Source organism: Coturnix japonica, chromosome 12 (assembly GCF_054131305.1).
Source record: "Coturnix japonica strain WE chromosome 12, WE-NBRP24, whole genome shotgun sequence".
Lineage (NCBI taxonomy): Eukaryota > Metazoa > Chordata > Aves > Galliformes > Phasianidae > Coturnix > Coturnix japonica.
In genome coordinates this window covers 13824442-13832449 of record NC_140674.1, presented here as the reverse complement: position 1 = coordinate 13832449, position 8008 = coordinate 13824442, and positions in this window count along the sequence as shown.

The following is an 8008-nucleotide window of genomic DNA, read 5'->3' as shown; positions in this document are numbered from 1 at the left end:
GACACACTTGACTGAGGCCTGGTTTCAACTGAAGCCATTTCTACTGAGTTAAATGTAAAACCATAACAACACAAACGAAGATAGTTGGAGGAGTGACTCACAAAAGACAAAAACTAATAACAAAAACTCTTCCAAACGCAAAAGGAGCTGGAAGTCCGACTGGAAATGGTGGGATCAGCAAAAGTCCAAGGTGTGAAAGGAGCAATTGAGGTCAGAAAGGCCAGTGTGTAACAGATAGCAGAAGGTATTGATTGCCTTGCAAATAGAAAGTCCTCTGAGGTCTGGGGCCAAGGAATGGCCTCTAATTGCATCGTTAATAGAGGAGCTTAAAAGCTGCTCTAAAAACCTTCTCCTTTTAAAAGACAGATAAATGAAATGAGTGTAATAACAAATCACCAGACAAAGGGTATTCACTCAAATGTTCTAAATAACTCTGGTGTGAAACTTTTGGATTCAGTTAGTTCCGATCTCAGAGGAGGTAAATAATGTGACACCAAACTTAAAAAGGGTTCCAACAGAGATTAAAAAACAAACTACTGGAAGCCTGTTTTCAATATCAGGGAAAAATGAGAAGAAATTATAACAGAGTTAGTGAGTTTATACGTAAATGTTATATTGCAGGTGTGTCAATGTGTTTGCATCACAAACCCTGAAGTTCTTTGAAGGAATGAATAAGATTCTGGAGAAGCATGAGACAGAAGGATCTTGGGGTACAAGACAGTAAAGTGGTGGATGAAAGTCACGGTCAAAAAGTGTAAATAATACAGAGGGAAATATTTTTGACCATTCATGATTCTAGGTAGCTGTGATTACTTTATTTGGGAAAATGAGGACTAAAGCCATTGTTGCAGGTTTTCCATAAATATCAGACCAATGTTAGTAGTCATATGAATGACAGAAAAGAATTCCTGGAGCTAGGAATAACTGAGAAGAAAACAAATAGCTTATGCCAGTACAGCATATCTTAGAACGACAGAGGCACTGATTTCCCTTCAGTGCTCCCTGCATCTTCACTGTTGTATGTAGGAATGCTCACTCAAATTGGAAAAAGATGCAGTAGATGTAGAAAAGACATAGAAAAGAGCAGTAAGTAATCAAAGTTCTGAAATGTTGTGTGCCCATGTATGTATATATACTTTAATCTAAATAAAGTAGTGCTTCTCAGCCTTGAAAACTGAAGAAGTATTTGGTTGAAGCTGATAAAATTATGAGTGATATGGAGGAGATGAATGGGAAATGATCATTCCCTCTTCCCTTCAACTCAAGAACTAAGGGTACTAAAGGAACTAGGAGGGCAGATGAAATGAAAGCAGTATTTTTAGTGATTACATTGTGTAAATTATAATTGACACAGCAAATGGCAGCATGAAAATAAATATAAAATGGGATCAACCAAAATTCTATAGGATCCATTAATCCTAGGCTACTAAACACAGAGACCTGTATGCCCCAAATCCTTGAATTTTTTAATAGCCGGAAACTTGGAGGCTGTGACCAATAAAGGGTCAATCTCTGCAAAGTGTGCATCATGCATCTTTTAAATATCTAGTTTTGGAAGGTGTTGCAGGTAAACTTTTGGCCTAGGTAGAGCTTTGCACCAGCATTTGTGTATCCTATCGCTATTAAGGTTGAGCCTGCATTAACTCCTAGTTTTGTTTCCTACTTTGCATACTATGTGCCATCTCACTTCTCTTTGTAATATCCCTTTTCCTTTCTTAAGGTTTGCTTGAGCTTTTGGCCCAACTGCAAGCACTCAACTTTTCCTTCTTCATCTGCAACTTTCTGTGTTTGAGCCTCTTAATACCTTTTCATATGTGGAGATGAGCATTTTGTATTTTCTTTTAAGAATCTCAAAATTTCAGCCTGACTCACAGAGTCAATTGATTTATAAGAACCAGTTTAACAATGCATTTAGCACAGGACTAAATATAAGCCAGTGCTTAAGATATGTGGATCTCAAGCACATGTTTAAGTGCTTTGCCAGGTAAAAATAGAAGTATGATTTAACAGTAGGCCTGACTTTCCATTGTGCTATTTTAGTTTTATGCTGATTTAACTCCAGCTAACTCAGCCAGGATACAGGACTTAGTTTGGAGAAGACAGCTTGGTCTGAAAACAAGTTATTCCAAACCCTAGAGTTGGAAGAAGTTCTCTAGAACTGAATATTTACAAGAAAGGGTGTGATGGCAGTGTTAGGCTCCTTCATCTGAATTCATGGCGTGAGTTTGAGTTTCATGCTGGAATTGCACAACGCTCAGATACAAGTGGGTGTCTGGCCATGCTGACAATGTTAAAAGCATCCAGATGTGAATGTTTTTGGCTATGGAAATTCTTTTGCTTTAACTATGCTAGCCCAGTTTTCTTGGGAAAATAATTGGGCTTTTTCCTCTGGTGAAGGTTTTTTCAGCATCGTTTAAAATGTTGAGGAGTGCAGTGTTTTGCCTATAGTAAAATCTATAGGTCTAAGCCTTGAAAGCTGATTGCAGAAAATTTCACCTAGATTTCCTAAAGATGCAAACAGATGTTAGGTAAGGGAAAGAATTAATAGACCTTGTTTTTCAGCTGAACTGAAAATCAAGAAACCTCAGCAGTAATTGAGAGAAGAATAGAAGAATTTGGTAAATATTATGCTAGAAAGATGAGATGTTGCACCCTACGTTTGATAGCATTCCAGAAACACGTGAATGAGATGGGAGAGTGGATTCTTTGATTTCTGGTGTTGGATACTTGTAAATCACAGAAACAGCAGTCTAATCTTGCCTGATTTTCCTTTGTGTGAAGGTGAGAGCAGCTTTTCTATCTGGTAAGAGAGCAAACATTGGACTCTCCATGTCTTTGAAGCCCCACCAGGTGAGTATGAGCTCTTGGTGGGTGGGATGGGGATGACAGAAGAAGAGATAAACTCTTATGTGTCTGGGGAACCAGCTTGTATAGTGACACATCTTTCTAAAGGCACCTCAGTTTCTCATCTGATGCCATGAGACAATTCTTGTGCACTGTTTGCTTAGCTGAGTTGTTCTTATCCATGGTTTCCTACATAGTTTGGAACTGAGATCTCAGCCATGAAGTACTCTACTGGAAATGAGTAGAAACCAATGGGTGCTCCTTTCCAGCTGCCTCCATCTGCAACTCCACCTGCAGCTGACCTCCAGGTTCTGGTGCAAGGAAGTGTTTTGTGTGAACAGTTGTATCTTCAAAGGAGGCTCTTTCTGATATTTTATCACTTGAGTACAAAATACAAACTCTTTTCAGATGTGAAACCTCTTCATGTACGCATGTGGTATGCTGTGTACCTCACTGCAAGTGAGATGGGTGAACAGCCAATAGCTTTTTCCATAGTCTAGGTGTCCACCTTCAATTTACTGTTTATTTTCCCCTATTTTGAATTGCATGTTAATGCTGGTATAATCTCTGTTTCTCTTCCCTCTCCATCCTAAATGTAAATCGACTTGCCACAACCTGCCACCCTCCAGAAATTAGAAAGCCTCAGAAGATAATTTGCTGCTGGTGCTGATAGCATCTGTTTATTTTAATACACCCACCAGTTAGGCCATGCTTGCTTGCAAATGGGGAGAAAATGACCTTCAGTGAAATGGCAACCTTAACATTTCTGAAAGCACATCTTTCTCATCGGCCCATTGCTGGTAATCATGAGGTCCATGTTTTCAGGGAAGCAGCAAACCAGAGCTTTGCGACTTAATCTTTTTGGAAGAATAAGGAAATACAGGAACATTCACAGTAGGGTTGTGGCTTGAAACAAGACTATAAACCAGATCTTTTCAGATTGCCTGAGTTCATTACTTTCATAAGCATAAATGGTGCCTCTTTGGGCTCCTTTGCCCACGAATACCCAACTAAAGCTGAGTTGTGGTGCCACAAAGAAGGTCTGGTTAGAGCACTGTCACTCAGAAAATCAGGTAAATTAAGAAAACTGGAATTTGTACTCAACAGCATATGAGCTCAATCAGTTGAGTAGCTGTGATAGAATTTGCAATAAGGGAGCAGAAAGGACCTTCTTTGTATCTTGCAAATAAACAGAGGACAAATACTTTCTCTGGGTAAGGAAGTAACTTTCACTTTGTTAGTGCATGGGATTGTGTTAACAGTCCGATTCTAAAGTTACACATGCAAATTACTGTGTTTTTGTTTTTTTTTTTTTAATTTAAGACCTAGAGTAACAGACTGAAGATCTCTCTATGCCTTTCATTTATGGGGAAGTTATAAGACATAGAAAATCTGATTTTAGATCAATAATTAAAATAGATTCCTATTGTCAGTAATAATTAATGTAAATATCAACTAATAGCAATAGCTGGAAGCTCAAAGGGATTCATCCAATAAACGATATACTGAAGTAATTAATTGGACTATTGGAAAATAACTTCAGTCAGCTACAGATGGATGAGGGGAAAAAAAGAAAGACACCTGTTTGCTTGTTAAACTAATGTTGGTGTAAGAACTTTCTATAGCCCTTTAACTTGCTCCCAAATGTGGATATTCTTTCATAAACTCAGACGGTACCGGATCAAGTACAAAGTGGTACATGAATTACAACTCAAAGTAGGATTTGTTAGTAGTTTTGAAATGTAAGTGTATGGACCACCTATATTCCTAGTGATTCCTACCTCTGCTTTGAGTTGTTTAATGGTGAAGCTGTGACTGGAAGGAGACAAGGACTCCATGCTGTTGACGCGGCGTAAAGACTCACTTAGCATAGTTTGGATCCTTCGATAGAATGGAAGTGGCAAATATTTTTCAGGATTCTACAGGTAAAGGAAACTAAAGCTCTGAGATTTATGTATCAGATGGGATAGAATGTGTTGGGTAACAAGGAACCTGGAAAATGATTGAGATTTTGAATGTCACTTTTCACTCCAGCTTGCCAAAGAGGCTAAAGCAATCTTTGGATCCTCTGTAATGCTTATTTGATATTCCCTGTTTATATACCCAGGAATCACTTTACTGCTGTGTTTGGCATGGGCACAACTGCTTTGGGAAAAAGCCATCCAGCTGTGGTACCCACAATTAAAGAAGGATGTTGAAAAATTGGAGATATTTCAGAGAAGAGCCACAAGAATGACCAAAGGATTGGAAAACATGCCTTAGCAGTGGAACCCATCTGCTTAGCTTACCAAGCAGCAAGAAAAGTTTGAGTACTGCTTTCAAGCAAGTTTTATAAGGAATGTAAGTTCAAAAACAGAAGTCCCTTTAGGCACTAGTATAACAAGAACTGGAAGTCAGAGGTTGGGTAAGTTCATATTACATATAAGTTTCAACTTTTGACAGTGGACACCAGTCTCGGAGCAAAAGTCAATGTTATGGCTTGTTCTGTCATTGTCAAGCAGAGATTGGATGCTTTTTTTCCACCCGATTCATGCAGGTATTCATTCAGAGCAACCTTGATGCTGGCATCCTTTCAGAAGTCAGACCTAGCTAAGAATGGCTGTTGTCTCTAACTTCATTAGTTTATAAATCAGACATCTCTATCTAAATTGTTCCTAAACTAAATAAACAAAATTTTCAGGACAACTTCTTTCTAGTCTGGATCCTAAACTCTGTTCTCCAGTTTAACCATAGGAATGGATAGAAAAGCAATAATATGTTGGATGTATTTGTGAGATTTTGATCACATGAGAAGCATAGAGGTTAGATTAGCAAAGCCTGCACATACAGTTCTCACTATGGGGGCATTCTATGCATTGACCTGTGGCCTTGGCCATTATCCTACCTTCTTCTTTCTCCTTGGCAGCTCAAAAACACATTAGCAATAGCAGTGTAAGGATGCCTGCCTTTCTGATCCGCACACTTTGCATGCTCTGCAAGAAGGAAGTCTTCTTGAAACATTCTCCAGCCCTTAAAATAGAAGTTGGTATGCCGTGTCTCACAGTTTGAATTTAGGATCAAATCCAAATGTTCTTTCAGTGTGATCAAACCTCAAGTTTGGAGGATGTCTGAGCCTTGAATTTAGTTTGTTTCCATTTTAGAAACACTGCTTTCTGGTCTGCTTGTCTAGGACCACTTAAAAGTCTTCAAATCAAAGCAGATCTGTGGTTTTCTGTGCTTCCCTGCTGGGCTGCTTTGATTTCTGAGCTTTGAGTTTACCAAAGAGGCCACTTTGCCTCCTTCTACAGTCAAGGCATTGTCACCAGGATGACATGAAGTTTGGCAATTTTGTTGATGCTTTGGCCTTAAATATTTTATTCAAGGCTTTTTGCTTTCTCCAAAAGCTTCTTTGCAAGTCTCATGTTCTGTTATGATTGGAGTTCATTCTGTATTCTTAGTTTTCTCCATTTCTTTCTCATTTTTCTCTTTTAATTCCAAATATATCATTATTTTCTCTGAATGTGTAGGGATGCAGCACACAGCATTTCAGCACAGAGGTAGTGCCTATGGCAGCATTGGGAAGAATCCATGAGACAGCAGTGTCAAACTCTCTGCACTGGCTTTCTGGCAAGGGATCATTCCTTGAGCACATTTTTTCATGGTATTTTCATCTGTAATGCCTGTAAGTATTGGTCAGCTGTAAATCCTCCATATTATCTCCGTAGAAAGTAGTCCAGAACTCCAGACTGATGATGCTGCTGTCCTGGGTACATGTCACTTAGGAGGAGTGCAGCTGTGAACTTGGTGTGTGCATTTTCTGCCCTTGTGCTAAGTGTGCCAGCCCATTCATGCCACTGCTGTAACAACAGAGTATTTACTCTTGGATTTCAAAAACTGGGCTGCACACCAAATTATTTGCATTGTGTTCCATGCCCATGTTGTTTTGAAATCTTCTATGTCAAGCTCCAGGAGCAATGCAGGTGGAAAGCGTTTGTTACCAATATGTTCCCTTCTTCATCTGAAGGTGTTTATTATCACAACCCTAAACTAAACTGAATGTTTTAGTTATTGACAGTTATTAGACACTGAAGATAGACTGTAATTATTACGTGTAATAGATCTGTAGATCAATTTTAGAAATGTTGTTCCTGATATCTTTTAACACATCTGTTCCTTAAAGAGGTGTTTTATTGGAAAAAAAAGAACGAATATGTTTGTTATCTGGGATGTGTCTTTCAGTATCCTGATATTCTCCCTTGAAAGAGGTCCCACATAGTAAATTTGCCCTCTTCAGCCAAGCTCACTTTGCCAGTAAGCCTTTCAGCACCAAGCTGTGCTGCTTGCATTCAGAGAGCAAAAGGTGAATCACTGACTTAATTAAGGACAGTGTGTTACATCGTTGCTATTCTTTCAGCTATTCTAGGCTGATGAACAAAGAGTGGAAAATAAGGCATAGACTACTTTTCCTGTGATCTTTGGTGACTGCCCAGTTTACAGGCAGGTCCTAAACATTCTCACTGACACTGTGCTTTGATTGAAACTCATAGTTCCATCCAAGGTTTTCCTCAAAAGACTGAATAAGTTGAGTGCACAAAATCAGTTGGAACATCCCGTTTGCCCAGCTCATCATTGGGAATAAAGAGGAAGGTGGGTCACTGGTCACAGTGAAAGTTGTTTATTAGCATAGATCTTTGTAGTTTTGGTGCCCTTTAATGGTTTTGTTTAAGTCTAAAATACACTGGTAGAAATATCTCAAACCATACCAACTTTTCCAGCTCTAGCTGGAACTGTAGAACTGTAGGTGAAAGCTGATTCTGGGAATTTAAGATGAAAAAAATGGGCATGGAAGAAAAATGGAAGTGGGTTCTACATAACTACAGTGTTTTCTCCCATTAACTGCTATGTGTTCCATTGCAGGCCTCAAGGCAAAGCATTTTCTATTTGGGCTGCAGGAGGGTGTGTTGAAGTGTTGGAAGAGGCAGGACAAGAAAGCTGCTATGTTGCTTAGGTAGTTGTTCTTAGAAAAGCATCGTTGGCAAACTAGCACAATAATTTTGCAAAAGAGAAAAAGAAACTTGCCCAGGAAACAGAATTTTGCTGACAAGGCGTGAAGAAATATCTGCTTTTATTTAACTCTGTTCTCTGGAGAGATTCAGCATTTTGCTATGTAGCTCTTTTCATACCA